Genomic DNA, 20,142 nt, shown 5'->3' with positions numbered 1-20,142 from the left:
GCTGTTTTGCCGTTTTGCCGTTTGCTTGTTTGAATGCCCATGTTTTCCTTGCGAGCCACACGGCTCTCATCTCGTCCTTTATCCTGGCTGGCATCCTTTGTCTGTTTGCGCGTCTGTTTGCCAGCGATGCTGATGAGCCTGCAACATGTCGAGTCGAGTTGTTGCCAAAGTAATAATAACAAAAGGGCTAAGACCGAGACGACAGGCGGGCTTAAAAACTCATTGACACGTCCCTCGGCACGGGCCAGGCAACACTTTCGGTTTTAGCTGTAGTCATAGTAGTTTGCATCCAGCCCGAAGGCCTTAAGCCATTTACTTAGCCACACCCGGACAGATGTCAATGGGAATCTGGCTGGGTAAATGGATGCTCGACTGGCTGAATGAGATCATGCACGACTGACTTAATGCCTTTGCCGGGCCGGCATCGAGGCATCCTGGCAGCCAGGCAGCCAGGCAACCAGGCACTTGGATTCATTTCCATTTAAATGTTACATCAACTCGGATTTCCTCTGCGGGGCAGCAGTGCGTATGACCGCATCCGAATGTGCATTTAATTGCATTTCAATTTCTCGATTTACAGCCATTTGGGCATAGCCTGCCAAACACAGACGCTGCCGCATCGAGAGTATTGAATTAATAAATTATTGGCGAGCTGTTGACGTTGCGGTTGAAGGACACTGCCAGTTGCTCTGCCACTTAATTAGCAGGATGACAGACCGAAAAGGCGAGCCGCAGCTTTGGCCACATTTTCACACTCAGGTCAATGCCTTTGCCGCTTAGGCTTCCCTTTTTATCACACACACACTTTGCGATTTTTCCCCTTTCAGTTTTTGCTTATTAACTTCAGCCGCCGAAGAGGAAAACGAATCACACATAAAACTTAATTAAAATTTTCAATCGGAAACAACATCAGCTGGATGGGAAGGGGCGCGGCGTTGATTGGCATAAAGGGCTTTAATAAGCATAAATTATGAGGAGTCCATAATCAATTCCAGCCGTTATTGTTTGTCTGGCCAGCAGGAAAATTGGTTGCAGCACGCGAGCGAAGAACTAGAATAACACATTTAATAAAAGCAAGGGGTTGGTTACCCTGATATACTCTGAAAGGGATTTGTTTTCATAGGTCTTGTACGCCAACAGAAATTTAATTTAATCACAACACTGTTGTACAGTGAAATTTTCAATAAGCTTTGCTACAAAGTTAAAAAGAGCTTTTTAAACATTCGCAAAATACTTTTTAAATATTGAAGAAATAAAGAAAATCAAAAAAAAAAAACTTTCCTTAATTAATTCAAGGTTTTTTTTATTTGCAAACTCATAACTCTATTTTTGTGTAAATCATTATCAATTTAATGGGTTTTTCTGTATGCCAGGACCCGAGTAAAAATACTGAATCACCTATTTTTGATTTATGTTTTCCAAATTGCCTTTAGCGACCTAATGGCGCTTTCTTTGTGCCGAAGTCTAAATATACCCTGTGAAAGGGCAGTAAACATTTGGCTGAGGTCATTGCGAGCAGGTGCAGCCCCTGAGATAGTGAGAGGCAGATAACAAAGGCCCTCGAATGGGCGAATGCTCAAATGCTCGAGTGGCCGGCCAGTTGCAGCCAAAAGCACCTGAAAACACCTGGGCCAGAGCTTTAATTACACGGCGCGTCGCTCAGTGACTGCTTGAGTGAGGCCTGCAATTAGCCGGCCATATAACTCATCCGCCACGTGGCAGCGCGCTGGAAATAAAATGCAATTTGCGAAGTGAAATTGCCTGTACTTGTTAAATTAATCTCGCACTCATCTCAGGCAGCCACAGGCAATTTCAAGCTCGACTTGCCAACTCATCAGATTGGGCCGCCGCCCGGACAGCCAGCATCGCTCAGTTGTCAGCCGCAATCGCTGGCATTCTAATTAAGCCGCGGCTAATCATTAATTAGACACATCGACAGCGGCCCAGGTTGCCGTTTTTTATGGGCGCGTATTTATACAGTGCGACCCATTTAGGTCCGGTAATCGCAACAGCTTTCTAATGCCGCAAGAGCCAGGAACAAATGTCGCTTTTAATTATGGGCTTTCTCAGGATTTGATGGCGATGCACTGGGCGGCAGACTTGTAAGTGTTTTATTAATATTTAAGTTTCTCAAAAAAAATTGAAGGGCTTTTAAAATACATTCAAGGGCTCAGCATATCTAGTCTATATTTATGTGAAAATATGCATTTTTCAAAGCATTTAGATCTAGACATTCATGAGAAAAGTCAAAAAGCTCTAGACTTTATTATATTATTAAAAAATATTTATTTTATTTTATTTAAGTGGACAAGAATACAGCCATAAGTACAGGGATACAACTTTAAAGACATAGACATCAGATATATAACTAGTGATCTTGTGAATAATAAGATATTACAGATATTTATTTGTATTAAAAACATAACATTTTAAATTTTAAAAATATATTTTTTAAATGGATAACATTGGACAATTTGATATAAAAATAAATTTATTTAAAAATTGTATTTATTTTAAACATTTTTGCTTAGTGTTCCCAGCTCAGCTGTTTGGGCTTACATTTAGCACCTCAGGGCACGCCACTGGGCACACCCAAGGATATTCGTGGTTTGAGGCGGACGTGGTTGGGATGTGGGATGGAAATGGAATCGGTGAACGAGGATGGGGCGGTGCAGGTGCTGGGAGTGCTCAAGGTTAGGGCGAAATGGCCGACCGCCAACTGGCCACCAAACCAAAGCGAGTCGAACCGAACCGCGTTGAGCTAAACTGACATGCTCTGATCGACAGGATGTCTGCCGGTGGGTGGTGCGACGAACGGTGGGCGGTGGGCGGCGGGCGATGGGTGGCTTAGGGTTCGAGGGCTGCGGTCGGGAGCTTATTTATAAAACGGCCTTGGCGCAAATCAAATGCAAAACTTTTATGCGGCCAGCGACACGCGGCCGCATTCGCCTGCTCATTAAAGGTCAAAGCCGATTTGGTTTTGTTGTTGTCCTGTCTCCCCAAGGTGTGTTCGGTCCTGGGTCCTTTGTGAAGGGAATTGCGAGGAACTAAACACAAACACAAACATAAACGTATACTAAGCAAACATACAAATTTTGGGCAGAAAAAAAAGAATTTACCAATAAATTTGATTAAAAAAAGTATTTTTTAGAACTGCATAAATTCAAATATAAAGTTTTCTATGCTCTAATGATTTTTTATTTTTTTCCATTGATATGTTAGTGTTTAGTGTTTAAGCATAGCCCTGGTATTTTCTTCCTGTGTAAATATTTATATATTTTTTCTGGTTTCTGGAAAGCCCCTTTAGAATTATTTGCCTTGGCTCGTTGCTCAATAAACATAATTAGCATTTTGCCACTTTACGTGGCCCAGGCACTAATGAATGACTAGGCCGAAAGGGAAATGGCCGACAAGAAAATAACAAGGAAAAGTGGCAAGAGGACGAGGGGCATCCCCCACCTGGATGGCTCCTATTTCATATGCAAAAAGTGGCAAAGAAGTTGATTAAAAATTCAGGAAGAGCTCAACTATTTGACAGGCAGGGCGCCATCTGTGGGGCAAATAAATAACAGAGTAAACTGAGCAAAGGCCACAGACAGCCGCACACACACACAGCCGCTCACCTACACTCCATACATGTGTAGCACATAAGCCAGGGCATAGGCACATCAACACTTGCAGAGATGTATACAAGTGTCACTCGTGTGTAGCGCACTCAACGTCAGCACTTGGCAATTGCCATGCTGCCTCACACGCACACCTACAGAGCATGCTGCCAAAAGGGCTACTCTCTCTCGCACACACACACACCCGCGCTGCCATTTAGTGTCGCACATGGCGTATACGTGCTGGCTGTGTGTGGTCGTGCCGCAGAGTGTAATTAAATATTTTACAGGCAATCTACATTCTTGAGATAAACTCGGCTTTGTATGTGTGTGGGTGCGACGCAGGGCAGGGGCAACAACAGGAGCAGCAGCCGCAATGGGAAAATGTTTTTAAAAACGGAAAACACGCAAAACGCTAAGCAAGTGAAAAGTCTGGGTGGGATCGAAGCGATTCGGAAATACTCTTAAGCGTCCTTCTTATTGATAATAAACTGAAATCACCTAAAGAGCATAAAAGTATGCAGTAAAAAAGTAAGTATTCGAAATCAAACAATTTTGTGGCATACCTCTAGGCGCATTTATAAAGGATTTTTAAATCTTTGCCATTTTCTTAAAAACTTGTATGTCAAAAAATATTTAACGGCTTTTAAATTGTAACAATGTCTTGAAACACCTCAATCCACCAATAAAATCAGCACAATTTCTGCCGCAACAAATGCAAATTGATTTGAAACCTTTTATGTAAATTTTCATCCAATTGACTGGCAAAGTCGACGAACTCGGTTGAATTCGGTGCCCAAAAGGACAACATCATAAGATACCAGATTAATGTTTGCAGCTCCCAAAACACACACTCGCACACACAAGGATATTGCGCTTAGGCTGCAATATTTGGAGGGCTCGTCCTGGGCTCCCTACACACATATGTACATACCTACATGACTCGTCGAAACATTTTTCGGGGCATAAGTCGTCGTTGTCGTTGTTGTGGAATTTAGATTAGAGTCATTTAACTTTTTAGATTTACAAATGTTGCATGAAAAGATAATCGGCTTGCCCTTGTCCGCCGGCCAGTCTCAGGACGAGGGACGCGGGATTTGGGACACGGGACACAGGACCTTGGAACTAGTCATGGGCAGTTTTGTGGTTGCCTCCGATGTGGGAGCCTCCTGTTTCCCAGATCCTTCGTCTGCGCTTGAGTTGCGGCGTTGTAACAGGTTTTGAGGCGTGCTTCGGGTTTTTGCGGCTGGGCGCTTGGAATATATGGACCCGGAGGTTGGGCCAGACCCCAAATTGGATTTCGTTGTTGTCTCCCAATTGGGCTCCCTCAGCATTTATATATATACATTTATATGTGGATGTTTGGCCCTGAACGTGTGTCGGTAATTGCGCTTTGAGGTTGTAATTGTGAATTGAAACTGCCGGCAGTAAAGTGTGGTGCGTGTGTCGCTGGATTTAATAAGCAAATTAAAAGGCTGCATTGTCCACCCGACTCGTTAATCTCAGTCTCCAGCGCGTTTCCATTGACTCCTTTACTTTATTGGATTTTCATTAACAATTAGCTGGGAATTTCATTTGCCAGCCTAATTATTTTGCTTCAAAAATTTAATTATAACTGCATTTGCATTGAAATGCCTGCCGTTTCCTTAATTAATAAGTTATGCTTTCCCCCCACTTACTCACTGCTAAGCAACAGCGAATACAAAGCGGGGAGTATAAGGGAAAACAGTTTTTTAATTGCCTGCGAAAGGGGTTTTTAAGTGGGCTGGGTATATACACTCGCAGTAGGCCGCAGCTGTTGCTCCGGCTTAAGAGGGTTAAGCAGAAAAGGATGAGAGCGGGCTCAGAGTCCACATGAACTGACCACTTGAGTTGGCCTAATTGGCTGGCCAAGTGTTGGTTATTTCGGAGCATGAATGAATGAGGTTTCCCCCACTTACCACCGAGCACTACAACTCATTTAGTTTAGTTTTTTAGTGAGGCTGGAGGAAGGGTTTCTTAATTTTTAAAGAGGGCTTAGGCGGGAAAATAAAGGCCTATGAAAAGCCTTTTCAAATCTAAGATCTTATGAGCATTCAGACCATTAGCATATACTTAAAGTAATGGTATATTTTTCTAAACTAAATATTAAAAAAAAAAGACATCAATATATACAACCTTAAAAATTTTACTTTTAGTATAAGTTCTGACCCTTATGGTCTCCTGTATAAGTTATATATGGTAAAAAAGTGTTCTTTATTATGAAGTTTTAGGGTTAATTAAAGGTTTACTTCAAGGTTTTCGATCCTTCTTAGTTTTGTAGCCTTCAAGAACCTCGCTTTTTGATTAGCTTGGCAGTAAAGCAGGCTCCATTAGTGTGAAGGGGCGTGGCAAGACAGCTCTATCTGCAGTGCCCATCAGAGAAGGAATCCGAAAGCAACACTATGCGTGCGCGAAAAAATCCATCCATCCATCTGTCCACTTTCAGTCTGAGCTGAAATGTGGGGCGTGAGAACGGGTTACGCCCACTTTCAGTCAAGGACCGACGGCAGAACATTCATGTGAATTACCAACAGCTCCGCCGGAAACGGAAACGCAAGAGCGTATTTCAGCTGAAGCCCATAATTTTGCATTAGCAGCTACCGAAAAAGCACGGAAAGAGCAGAAAGAACAGTGGAAGCCGAAGCAGAAACAGAAACATCAACTGGGCAACAAACATTGACAGATAGCGGACTGGAGTTCAGTCACATGTGAGTGCACGTGATAAGAATTCACAGGTGAGAGCACGCACATACAGGTATTAAATATGTGCAACATCGCTGGCAGCTCACTCGTCAAACGGGCATTAGAAATCGAGAGGAGCGAGCTGGGAAATGCTAAATTGGAATTAGCTGAAACATTTTGGCAAACTCCAGCTCACTCATCAAATAAACATTTCCAATTGCTGGGTGACTAATTTAAATGGCAGTTCATAATTAATTCATGGGAATTTGCTACAAAGTACGTTATAATATTTCATACTAATTTTTTGAACTAATTTATAAACTAAATTCCATCATGTCTATTTTCGTTGGTCACAACCAAAGCAATTTCGGTGGGTAAGTATAATTTACCTCCCGTTTTTCCTCCTCTAAAGGTATTTATAATATAGATTATTTATAATACCAAAAGGTGAACCCAAAAATGATTGACCTTGGTGGGTAAGGCTTCTTTCGACGTCTTTCTGCGCTCTAAGTATAATTAGTTTTGCACTAACTGGGGCGTAAAACGAAACTCAGACACATAACAGAGCTGGACGCCCCCAGATCGAACCGAGCCGAAGCGAAGCGAAATGAAGCCTTTGCCTGCCCAACGGAAAATCATTAAAAATATTTGCCTGCACGCGCTGAGCCGCCTCGTCATCCAATCAGCCATCGACATCGCAGCACCCCCACCACATCCACAGGCACCACCGAAATCCAGAGCCGACACCACAGCCACCGCTGGCCATCCAGCTCCTGGCCATCGGGAAAGGAACCCAATTTGGGGCATAAAAATTGTTGCTTACTTGGCAAAGATGTTTATCACACCGTCGGGTGGCTGGATAAAAAGTGGGAAGAACCAGCCAGGACTTGAGCCAAAGTTCTGCACACTGGGTCTGGTGATTTCAAAGGGATTTTTATTTGGGAAAAGGTGCAACTATTGCTTTATTTAATAATGATAATAACTTTATTATCAGTAATACAGTTTTAAAACTGTGGGACACTTCTTTTTAGTGCGGTAAAAGTTGTTTAAAATATGCAAGCCTTTTTGTTTCGAAATAAACCTTTTACTTTAAAATTAAAAAAAAAATTAAAAAATTAAAATGAATTAATTAAAAATTAAATTAAATTTTTTCTCAACATTTTTTTAAAAAAAATCTATGCAAACAATTTTAATGTGAAAAAAGTTGTTCAAATGTACAGAGTAATATGCTTTGAAATCAATATTTTTAAAGACTATTTTATCACAGTTTTCCAGCAAAGTTCTGTGTATAGAACTTCTAAAATATTTTTGCTTAAATCGCAAACCACTGTGCCTTGGCTACTGCGGTTGGCAATGTAAATATTTTGCCATTCGGGCTTTCTCTTGGATTAGTTTCATTTATTTCATCATTTGCGCGTCTCACTAAACGCATGCAGCGCCTTATCCTGGCTCTCGGAGTCTTGAGTTCTGTGTCCTGTCTGGGCGAGAGTTTTGATGGGGCTCAGTGGTCGGTCGGCGGTCGGCGGTCGGCGGTCCGGCGGGGGATAGGAATTTAATCAGGCCGCTGGGGACTGTAAAGCGCCGCCGCCCGTTGCTAACACAGAAGGAGAAATGAAGGCGCTGCCCAGGAACGGCACACAGAAACGCAAAAAATATGAGCGGAAACAAAAAACACACAGCAAGCTGAAATTTCCTTAATCGTAATGCTGCAGAGAGAACAATTATAGGACTTGCTTTTAAGGGTTAATAAAAAAATTTACAAAATGTGATAAATTTTAATGTATTCTAATGTTTATAAAGTTTTGGCTCTTAACTTATAGTTTCGAAAACGTTTATTTATAGAAATTGGAATGCACCTTTAAACTTTAATAACTAATTTTATGCTTCAGGTACAAAAATAAAAAAAACCTTGGAACCCTTACGAACAAAAATATGAATGAACTGATATGGGGTTTTCTTTGGCTTCCTAAGATCCCTTACAGTTTTCGAATTCTTAAGCTTTATTTTTTTTCCTAAAATATATTCTATAAATATATTAATATTTCTCCCTGTGTGCCAATGCTACTCCCGAAATGATGACGGTAGCGATGACGAGGTCCGCCCGCCAAAAGGAAAATGTTAGGGGGACTTGGCCTCGTCGCTATTTGATTTTTCCTTTTGCACTCTCCTTTTTTTCTGCGCTTTTATTATTCGTTACAAGTGTGTGAAGTTGTAATTTAAGTGTGTGTGTGGGGGGCAGGGGGTGGGGCTGCTGACACGCCCACCGTCCATTAAACGCCGCCTTCAAATGCCGCCGGAGGGCACATTGATTTTCCTCCCCCTATTTTCCCGCTCGGCATGCCTTTAAAGCAAATTCCAGCCATCCACAGCAATCAGTTTCAGTTGCGTCTTGATTTTCGCTTTTGATTTCATCGGGCTTAGTTGGAAAAAGGGGGCGTTGGATGGCTATGGGTTATATGGCCATCCCGCATCCACATCCACATCCAGCTGACATTGACGAGTGTCAGGCACATGTCCGCCCCACAGCCGGGCCAAGCTGACTTGGCTTAAGCGTGGACGCAGCTGGACATCGAGTGGTCGAGCCGGAAGTGGAAGTCAGGGGGATCGGGCTTATTGGCTGCCGGGCGGACCGGGATGGACCACAGGTGGGCGGGGCTCCTCCGCTTCCTGCTCCTCCGGTGGATAGTTGGTGAAAAGTTTTCAGCTCGCACCACATATTGAATATTTTCATTGGATCTCTCAATTTTTTCGAGCTTCTTGTGTGACTTAGTGATGGTTTCCCCCGAGTGGTTTAATTTTTTATGAAACCATTTTGTTTGCCAAAAGCATTTTGTTGGAAAATATTGAGAATGTGAAACGGGAGCACTTTCAAACAAATAAATGTGGGTCTCTCGGCCACTTATTTGAAGCGAATTATAAATATTTTATTTGAAAATATGTGATTGAAATGTAAAAGGTTAACCTTTGTGGAATAAATAATTTATAAGCAATAAAACGGAACTTAAGGAAAATATCTCAAGTTCAAGCGGTTTGTTTGGGAAAATTTAGGAACTTCGAATTGCCTTAGTTATAAATGATTTAAAAATATATCAATATCAATATTGAAAAAACACAGTTAAGAAATGGTTTTTTGCAGAAAAAATTGCTCAATTTTTTTGGAAAATGTATTGCAACTTTCATGACAAACCAAAGGGCCAAGTCATCAAATGGATTCATTATGTTGCAATCAAATGTAGAAATTTTAAGATAATGCGTTGATTGCATAATGGCCATAAGAAAGTTCCGTCTGCCCAGCCTATTGCTGTTTGCCAGCAATTGTGAAATGATTGCCGCTTGAATAATTGAACTGGAAGTCCAGCCATTTCGCAGAAAGGTGAAGGAACCCTAGGAAGTAGGCCAATATTACCAGGAACTGCATTGTTCTTAGGATTAAATAATGATTGGCCAGTCAGGCGACCGAATTTCACAGGAACTTCCCACGTCCGATGGCCTTGATCTGAGTGGCTGGAATTAGTTTCCGCCAGGACGGGATGGTTTTCCAGTTCGTTTGCAGGCCCTAATCCCGGGGCTTTAAGCCCGATTGGAAGGGGTTCTCTGGTCTTTTCTCGTGGCTCCGCGCCAGTCAGCTGGTCGCTAGGTGGTTGGCCATTATTTTTAGCCCATTGTGTGTATTTGCCACCACGCGGCGGAGCGGACCAACTGTCTGGGTAGGCAGGTGAGTGTTTATTTTCGCCAATCAATATTCCACATACTCCCAATCGATACGGCACTTCACATGGCCGCAGGGCGCACGAGGCGTATGATTGATCTAATTGAAAGCCAAGATTGATGGCGCAATCTCGGCAGGCATGGGGACTCGGATTGTCTGCTGTCTGCTGTCAGCCGAGTGTGGACAATAAATCTCAATTGCAATCGACTTACATGCACTGGTTTTCCTCGACTTTCCCACCAGCTAGCTGCTGCAACAGTTGACCAAGAACATCTATGCTGAACCTTGAACTTCAATGGGTTGAATTTGATATTTTGTTACAATTCTTAATTAGTTTGTTTTGCGGCTTATTTGTTTATCAGCTTGGCAGTTCTACACTCGGCAAGCGCGTTTTGTCACCGACTTGCAAGCGACCAGCGAGCCACTGAAAACGCGACTTGGCAGCCCAAAGGACGAGCGTGGACTGTGACACTGCGGCGGCTGACGGTGTCTATTATGGGGGCCCAAAGCAGCAGCAACATGGCCAGAACAACACGGCCAAGGCGGAGCAACTGTTGGTCGTGCGAATCCCGCTTACGATATTCGGTGCTCGAGCTTCGTGTCCTGGCGCCTCGGCTCTGCACTTCGGTTTCGTCCTTCGTCCTTATTTTTCTTCCTGTGCCGCCGTCGTCGGCAGCTGTTTAACTATTTTTCGGTTAGTTTTTCGCTGCGCTTGCATTTCAATGACAAATTGTTGCATCTCAGCCGTGCCCCCTCAGCCACCTCGACTCACCTGTGTGTTCCTGGCATTTGAATCAATATTCCATTTCTCAAACCTTTTGTCGCCCCGGCGAAAAAAGAAACAAATTGTTTCGAGTGCTTAGTCCTTATGTTTCCCGTTTTTTGGCGAATCGCTTACTTTTCGCCGTCTAAGCGAGCGGAAATATGCAGCAGCTTCTTGGGCAGACATATTTTTTCGAAATTTATTGCACAACATTCAGCATTACGAGGGCAGCAACAACAAACAGCATCAGCGGCAACTGATAGCGGAAAGTTTAATGGGAAATGTAAATGTTACGCCATTGTATGACATACGACAATAAAATGGAATGAAACAGAAACAATAAACCGATGGATGCCAGGCCCAGGATTCCTACACAGGTTGTTGGTCCCATTTCCCCTCGCCCTCGACCGTCCTCCCCGTCTCTCTCTTGCACTCAAAAAAACTGGGACTTTAAATAAGAAGGTGTATAAATATACGGCCTTCAAAATATCAATCCTAAATATGTGTTTTTTAATTCATAGTTCCTATGACGGCTGGTATCAAGGATATAATAAATTATTCTTTATGATAGCCGCTGTTAAATTGAGCAGTTAAGCTTATTAGCCATTAAACAAAAACTCAAGGGAATATTATTATTGGCTTTTGTTTGCTTTTATATATTTTGGCAACGAAATCCACAATTCATTAAATGATTTGGTGGGATTTACTGGTAAAGCCTGCAAAAGCTAGTAAGTAACTTTCTTAATATTTTTTTCTTTCGAAACACATTTTTTCTTGTTTTTAGGCCTTTTGTTAACTTTTACATATTTTTAATTATATATAATTACATATAATTAAATGTTTTGCCCTATTTTACTATATTTTTATGTTTTTAAAAAAATGAATAAGAGCTGAACGTTCTTGATATTTTTTCCTTTTAAAACATATTTTTTTCTTTTTCCTCAGTCTGCCCTTTTGTTACCTTTTATTTAATCTGTTAAAGCGAGTTCCACAATTAATGATATGTGTTTTTCGTTTTACTATATTTTAAGCTCTGCAAAAATGAATAAGAGCAGAAAGTTCTTGATATTTTTCTCTCTACAGATACATTTCTTCCTATTTCCCTAGTCTGCGTTTGGGTTTTTTTATTTGCTGTTATTTTTCTGCGGCTGCGGCCATAATTTACAATAACAACAAGCCCAGATAGGGGCGAAGGTGGCCCAGGGGGCGTGGCAGCGGGGGGCAGATAGAGAAATGTGAAGCTGAAAATGAAAGAGTCGAACAATGTGGCTTGTGAGGCTGCCGTTTTGCATTCGATGGATGAATATGCCGAGGGGGTGGTCTACAGGGGGGCCGATTCCAAGCGGGGAGAGGAGGAGGGATAACCGATAGCAGCGCTACCGTTAGCAGTCTAAAACGACGAAGCCATCGAAATCGCGCCATGCAGTTCTTCTGACTTCAGACTCAGATATGGTATTTCATGGCGTCTCGCTCGATATGTCGCCTCTATGCGCATATGCCGTCGGTGTGTGCGTGTTCCATAATTCAATTTCAGCGTAAGCCCATCTACCGTTCCGGCCATAACCACCCGGAGTACACCCACCCACCCAGAACCACCCCCACTATGCACATAAGGCATTGATCTGGCCTGGCAACGCGCTTTATGTTTTATGCGTGTGGCTGAAAAGTTTAACGAGGCATAAACAAATATAGGGCTATTGTCGTTGCCGCTGCTGACTGAATGAATGAAAGTTGGCCAGATGATATATGGTCTGGCCAGGCATGGACATTGGTTTTTTGGATCCACCCGGAAGCGGGGCTTACATCTTACAATATATGGCCTAGAATTAGATTATGTTTCCCGCTTGCAGATTTATAAATTCGATTTAAATTTTATGTCCAATCAGAAGGATACTCCCTTTCACCTTAAAGGTTTGCCTGACTCAAGGTGGTTTTCTAAAAATCAATGATAGTGAGCATGGTAAACGGCAAAGTTTCTCAGCTTTAAATCAACATTGTTAAACCAATATTATTTAAGGTACAGCAGCTCGCTTCCCAGCAGTTCGTGAAATTGAGATGCATTCATAATTAAACGCTGAGGTAATAAACAATGAGATGTATGTGGCTTAATAAATGAATTTCAAATATAATTGCTCAAACATTAGATGCGGTATAATAATTGGATGAGTTGGGATGTTTATTGATTTCATTTGGGTATTGAATTACTTCAAATATTAGCAAGCTGCCTTTGAAAAAATTTTGTTTATATTAAATCCTTAAATATATGAAATTTTTTTATATGGTTGTTTTGCTTTGCTTGTTGGCCGAAAATAGAAAATAAATGGGTACATTAAAGATTAAGCTCTTGAAATAAGTGTTAGATATTATTTATTTTAAGTATACCCTACAAACACTAAACATTTGTTTAGTTTTAGATGATATTGTTATATAGGGATGGTAGCCTCTAGCTTTTTCCTTTTCTTGTAAAGAACATCTGCCCAAAATGGCTCAAAACGGTTATGGCATTGATTGTAAGTTCGTGTGATGTTCGGGCCCGGACCCATGCTCAAATTGGCTTATCCATAATCCAATTAGCCAGGCAGATAGCGCCGTGTCACGGCCACATCCTCCTTACATAAACCATATGTTTCGTCACATGCAATTTCCAAAGCAATTAACCGGCGCACTATAACCTGCCCGATGCAGGCAGCATCCTTTGGCCCCTGCGAGAGCCCCGAACAGGAGGTCCTGCCTGCAATGCCTGCAGCCTGTTGCTAGATCCTGTTGCCAAAAGCTGGTAGCTAGCATGTGTGTGAGAGCCTACGAATTGAATTTGTCGCGCATCGAACAAACTTGGCAATTCAATCAACGTGCCAGGTGCCCCGCCTCACCTGCTCCTTTGACCATGAACCTGACCATCGAACATCGAGAATCGGACATTGGACATTGGCCATCCCACATCGAGCATAGGGACTTGTCTTCTACGCCTGACTTTTGGCCATCGCTTTGCTAATTGAATTGCCCTGTTTGTCGCCTCTTCCAGCGGCAGTGTCAAAAATTACGCATACGCCCGGTGGTGCGCATTAAGCCGTTACGGCTAATGAAGCTCACGAGATTGACGGGCCAATTATGGCGATGATGGCATCGCCATTGTTTCCCTCTGCAATTGAATTACATTGAAAACTTCGTTAGGCTCGTTAGCCGAACGCGATTTCCGCGATAAACACGCCCGGCAACTTAAAATGCAATCAATGCCAGCCTTAATCTGGATTCAATTGATTTTTATGGATACGTAGGTGCCTGGAAGTGGTGCTTACTTAGCACGCTGGCATATGCGTATATTATACAGTAAAGGAGAATTAAAATATAAATTATGTAACAATACATATTATAATTTATTTATAATTTAATATCAAAGTACATTTTAAATATTTATCTTAAATTAAAAAGAAGGGATAGCATATAAATTATAGGTTTAATGATTATAGAAGCCCAATACCCAATATTTTAGACAGTGCTAAGCTGAAAATTAGTATTAAATATTCAAATTATTTATTATTGTATTTAAATCCTTAAATTCTTTAAAGATGTACTTAAAAACATTGTAAATCCTTTGAATGTAGTAAGATTTTCCATTACAAAACAGTCTGAAAAGTCTTGTTAAAGTGATAACTATTCCATAATTAAAACCGTAAAGATATCCCTAAAAAAAAACTATTCCTGAGTAAAACTGTACCAGCCTTAACACATTTTTAAGCCATTTTTGAGAGCATTATAAATCCTTGGAATGGAGTAATATTTTCCGGTACAATACTTCCCCATGCAGAACCATATATTCCTGCCAAATGGCACAGTTTGAGGCACTTAGGGGTTCTGGAAGTGGAACTTTTCCCCCTCCGGGGCAACGGACTGCCCGGAGTAAATCCCCGTAGATTGGTGGCTCTCGTTACGCTTTTTATTTTCCCAAGCTATTCTTCTTTTTCTTTTAATTGATGTTCTGAGGTGATTGGTTTTCCCCCAGCCCCAGCTCCAGCCCCAGCCCCATCCTCATCCCAGCGAGGCGTCGGGATTAAGCGGAGTGCTTTCAATTTGCAGAAATAAAAATAACAATGGGCGCTCGGCATAGGTGGTCGGCACTGACAGTCCAAATTGAATGGCAATTTGATTTTATTGAAGTGCAGCAACTGGTTGGGCCTGTCAGTGCAGCGGGCGAGTATAATATTTCAGCTGACCAGGCAGCCGAGGAGCCAAGCCAAATCAGAGCAAATACATTTATTGGGTTTCGAGTTGTTCCAGGCTCCAGGCTTTCGGATTTCCCCCCATTTTCCTCATTGGCGCCTGCGGCACGTACTTGTATTTTGCTGTTGGCCAACTTGTCAGCCTAAGGCGGCCAGAACCTCGGCGTCGTCCTTGTCCTTGTCATGCTGAAAATATAATTAAAGTTTTTGACAGCTATATCTGGCCAACAATGAATGACTGTCCCCGCGCAGTGAGATTAATGATGTCGCGCTGGCGAGGGTAAAAAAATAAAATAGAATTATATGTGCCGCGGGTGGACGGGGCCCAGAAACTGACCCGAATGCACACTCGAATTGAATTACTTGATCATTTATGGTTGATTATGATAATCACTTCGAAAATGGCCAACCGCAGAGCAGCGGGCCTCGAAATTATTCCCCCCCAAATGCTGTCCATCAATTTGAATTCCAGCCAGGCCGGCACGTGAGAGCCAGTGATTTGCATTTTCCTAGTGCCTGGTGCGGTTGTGGTTGCATTTTAAATGCAAGTGCAATATTTAGCGAGCTCTAGTTGGGGCTCTCCAAAAGCGCAGTGCGAAGTATGGCAAAGTGGTGCAGCCGGAAATGGTATTTTTGGCATGTTTTCGGGACTATTGGCTTGATTTTGATTGATTGCTGAAATCTCTGTTTCAATTGGGGTTTTGAAAAGTGGTACTGGTGCTCTTAAAGACCTTAAATGAATCCATTTCAGGTTGAAATGCCTTACCAAAGAATATTGAAGTACAAAATGGAACACTAAAATGATTTCCTTTCTTAAAGGACCTTTAAAATCATCTCAGTTTGAAGTAATTTTCCTCACTGAAATGTAAGCTCAAAGTTGAACTTAAGTCTTTTCCATTGACCAATTTATAAAAGGCTATAAAAAGGTAGTATAAAAGACAGCATAATATTTCATGTTACACATTCCACCTGCAGAATATGGTCTTAGAGGACTCGGCACATCCTTTGCCCGCATGACTGGGATTAGGTTTAGGCAAGTGTCAGTCTCAATTTGAGATTGAAATCGAGCTGTGTCCTCGCTCCGTGTGTTTGCACACCTTTGGCAGCGGTTTGCAGCTCAGTTAATTAAAAAATCTCTTGGAAATCAGACAACTCGGAGGGGTAATTAGAGCTGGCAGCCAGCCGAGAGCACACACGCCCCCAGGAGCTCGGAGCTCGAAGCTCAGAGCTGGGATCTCGGCTGAGTTGCTGCTCTGTCCGGGATTTGGAGTTAATTGGCTGCCGTTGCGTGGCAACCGGGAGTTGCAGCTGCGGATGGGATAAGTGCAGGCAGTGGATTGCAAACAAATCGCAAAAACATAGCCGCACGGCTAACTCGCGTTAGTAAAATGTAAGAGCTTTTCCGAGAAAGGCTAACTTTTTTGGCCAACTTTGTCGGAAAAGCCACAAAAGTGGCCGCAAAATTGAGTTGCTGCTGGGAAAAAATTGAATTAATAACTGAAAACAGCAGGGTTTTCGGGGGCCAATGTGTAACAGATAATTTCATTAAAACAGTCGGCAGCTCGCACAACAAGCGACAACCAAAGCCCACATTGCGTATGCGCAATGGTTTGCCAGCGGACTTAATTTGGCTTTTGTGGCACTTTGTGAGTGGCCGTGTGCCGATGTGTGTGCATGTTTAATATGCAACGACTAGGCTTATGTTTTGTACAAGGAAATCCTTTTACACCATATTGAGTTCCGCTGTTGTCGTCCTGCCCCCCTTTGAAACCACATGGAAAAATGATTTAAGCGCTCTGCGGCTGCAATTAGGTTTAAATATTTACGCAGCCAGTGTCAATACGCTGCCAAGTTTGCATCTCATTAGACGCTGGGCTCATGAATTATTTCCGGCAAAAAGTTGGCAGCCAAAGACTAAGCCCAAAGGCAAACAGCAAAGTTTTTGACTGCACCTTAAAGAGGAGTTTGCAGTCCGCACTGCCCGTTTAGGATATCAATTCTTCAATAAAACTTTTTTCAGCTTTCAGTTGCCATTCTCCGGACAATTAGCAAACCAAAAGTGGGCCAAACGAACTGTCAAGCCGGCAAACATCGAATCAGACCATCGAAGTGAAATGGAAATGGAAATGGAAAAATGAAACTGCTACTAAAAAGGAAACTTGTGTTTTGCATTTTTGTTTTTGCTGCTGGGGTCAAGCCTTACCGACTCCCAGAAGGCAGAAACACAAAACTAAAATACAAAAAAAGGTTACCAACGTAGAGCAAACTTCTCGATGATAATGAAACTGCTGATGATAATGATTTAAATGGACTGGAGTGGACATGTCAGACAGCAAAATGGTGTAGGTGCACGGAGAACAGGGGGAGTTAAACATTATAATGATAAAACTTACTTAAAATCTGAAGTTTATTTTGAAAATTTTGGAAAAATATATATAACATTGCAACAGTAAATATAGTCTCCTTAAAATTTAAAAAATTAGATGATTCCCAAGTTCCGTATGGTTAAAATATTTTAAAGATAATGTTAATGTCATTGAGATTATAAAATAAATAAATATTACATTTTTTGGATCAGGTTTTAAGTAGAGATAAATGAATTTTTTAATATATATTACCTACATTTTTTATATTTTATTCTTAATTACTTAACTATTTATTCCTCTAAATGACTTCCCTATTGTTATATTATAAACTATATAACAGTTCTTAAGATCTCTATAATTATTATGATATTTATGCATGCAATGTGAAAGGGCATCTTTTTTATAAAATATATATTTGTTTGTTTGGGAAAATAAAATAGATAAATGCCTAATTACACCAGGCTTTAAGTATTCATTTATGAAGTTATAAAAATATTGAACTTAAACTTGGTATATTTTCATCTGGCTGAATGGCTGAATGACTCCCCTCATATAAGACCTACTTTGACAAGGAAGCATATGCGAACTGGTGACCATTTTCGGGGTACTTTTCTCCCTGTGCCCCTGTGAGTGGCCGCTCTGTTCCGATGTGCGGTCACTGCCACGGGGCATGTTTTGTGTGGCCCACGGAGCGTATGCGCAACGAGTGCCCAAGTGGCCATCGCCGGCTGCCCGTGGGCATACAAAAGGAATCGTTTTGCTTGTCATTTCGCCGATTCAATTAACGGCCAACAACTCGAAACAAAGATACGCCGGACAAAAACCAGATACTCAACAACCAGCAAAGTGGACAAATCAGCGAGTCAGGCAGCCAGCTCGCTCTTTTTAATGGGCAATTACTTTTTAATGAGACTACACCTCCACCGCCGCACCGTCGTCCTCTCGTTCCGTCGTCCTGTCGATAAATGCAAATTTGGCCAGGGGGCGTAAACGGGATACCCTCTGTGCTCCACCTCCACCTGCAAAGTCGGGCAAAGGTCGCCTTAAAGCCGGGGGTCAGGTCAGGGCGCCGAGGGTACTCCGATTACAATGTCAGTGTGTCCGCCTTTGAATGCAAATTCGCATCCTCTCTTATTAATTTCGTGCCGGGTTTATGGTTTCTGCCGCCCGCCTCCATATCGAACGCTTGACACATCAAAGCGTTCGCCTGACAGTCGCACACTCTGCTTTATATTTTTATTTTTTTTTATATATGCGTGTGCGATTAAAAGAGTAACAGCAACTGAAACTGAAACGCCACATTAAAGGGCCGGCGCTTTCAATTGGAAAAATAAAAATAAAAAAAAAAAGAACGAGAAAAAGCGAAAGAAATATAATGAGTTTTGCCCGCTGCTGCTCACAAACAGGCTCGGTTTGGCCATGGCCGCCCTGACAAGCGCTGACACTTTTCCGCTTTTCCATTTTCCCGCCCAGTCTGCAAAGTCCCGTAATGTTGATGGACACTCGCTTTGATTTGCCGCTGCCGCCGCAGCTCGTGTAGCTTTTCCTTTTGCCAGTTAAGTCGGTCCTAACGACTTGTCATATGTACGTACGTGCGGTTTCATCCGAGGACAACGACACCGGCGGCCCATCATCATCGTCGCTCCCGACTCTTTGCCCCGTCCCCTGACACCCGGTGGCCCGTCCTGCGGAATCTGCTCTCCAGTCAGCGCCGCATTTAAAATCAATTTCATGGCCCCTGACAGACACACCGGAGCCCACTCCCCGTCGCCGGCGCTGCAAATCCCTGTTTTTGTGCCCCAAACCCAGCCTCGGCCACAAATGCAAATATAAACATATGCGAGGCCTACAAAAAAGAAATCCTTTTCAAGCTGTAAATACTTCCCTAATGTGGGAAAGTCAAGCCACTGGGTGTTGTCGTTCGGGGAACTCAGAACAGGTTTTTCCAGAAGTTCAAACATTTATTAGATATTTCTTAAAGTATAATTTTTAAGTTAATAAATTTTGTTAATATTTTCTAATAAGCTGCAAAGATTTTATAATGAGTTTTATGTATCAAAACTTTCTTTCTTCTTTTTATTTAACTTGGCTTTTTTATACAGTTCCAACATTATCCCAATTTAGTAAATGCTTCTAAAAAAAAATTTAGCTTGTCTCCTCCAAAGCAGTAAATAATCTAAAAGTATAAATTCTATCACACATCTTTTACATCCCAAAAGAGTGTTTAGTTAGCGACTTGCCCCGCAAACTTGTTAATATTTTATATTTCGTTTTGATAAACCTTCCACTCCCAGTGAGTAGGTATTTATGTACACACGTCTTAAAGCCCGAAAGAAAGGTCGTTACTGATAAGTCGCCCTGTCTGTTTATCTAGCCAGTCGCTTTTGCCACTGACCGCATCACGTATACGCCACGTTATCCCCGCCGCAGAAAAGCAGAGCATTGCACTCTGCTCCAAAGGAACTTCCGGTAAAACGGATTTGGGCATCATTTAGTTTGCTGTGAACTCCAATTAAGCAGCTGGCAGCCTGCGAATTGCCCCAAGTTATTCGGCAATCCTGCGGCACCTGTGCCGGTGTGTTTTTCTTAGCACTCAGTGCCTGCCAAGAGCAATAAAAGTTTGCCGACTCACAGTGGCAGGCGGAATTATTCATTCGACATTTAAGTGTCTGCCGACACGTGCAATGTAAAAGTTTGGCACACCTGCATATATTACACAATCCGAGGGCAAGGGCCATTAAAGAAACGAACTCCTTAAAGGAGCTCTCTGCGGCTGCAA

The 20,142-nt window shown here is 42.2% G+C and overlaps 1 protein-coding gene and 1 long non-coding RNA gene across 2 annotated transcripts in view; one reads left to right on the top strand and one right to left on the bottom strand.

The window, feature by feature from the left end:
• LOC108032053 (PHD finger protein rhinoceros) overlaps nt 1–10,467 on the bottom strand; it is a 30,892-nt gene extending 20,425 nt beyond the window's left edge. The window contains exon 1 of the mRNA XM_017105868.3: nt 10,230–10,467. The gene's annotated coding sequence lies outside the window, so the exon portion shown is untranslated. The remainder of the gene's footprint in view (nt 1–10,229) is intronic.
• The window catches only part of LOC127011535 (uncharacterized), a 28,472-nt gene extending 11,021 nt beyond the window's left edge, over nt 1–17,451 (top strand). The window contains exon 2 of the long non-coding RNA XR_007764557.1: nt 17,018–17,451. This is a non-coding gene — a long non-coding RNA (uncharacterized LOC127011535). The remainder of the gene's footprint in view (nt 1–17,017) is intronic.
• The last annotated feature ends 2,691 nt before the right edge of the window (nt 17,452–20,142 follow it).

The sequence above is a fragment of the Drosophila biarmipes genome, chromosome 3R, assembly GCF_025231255.1.
Source record: "Drosophila biarmipes strain raj3 chromosome 3R, RU_DBia_V1.1, whole genome shotgun sequence".
In the NCBI taxonomy this organism is placed as follows: Eukaryota; Metazoa; Arthropoda; class Insecta; order Diptera; family Drosophilidae; genus Drosophila; species Drosophila biarmipes.
Note: the sequence above shows the minus strand (reverse complement) of the source record. Positions and strands in the feature narration are given on the sequence as shown.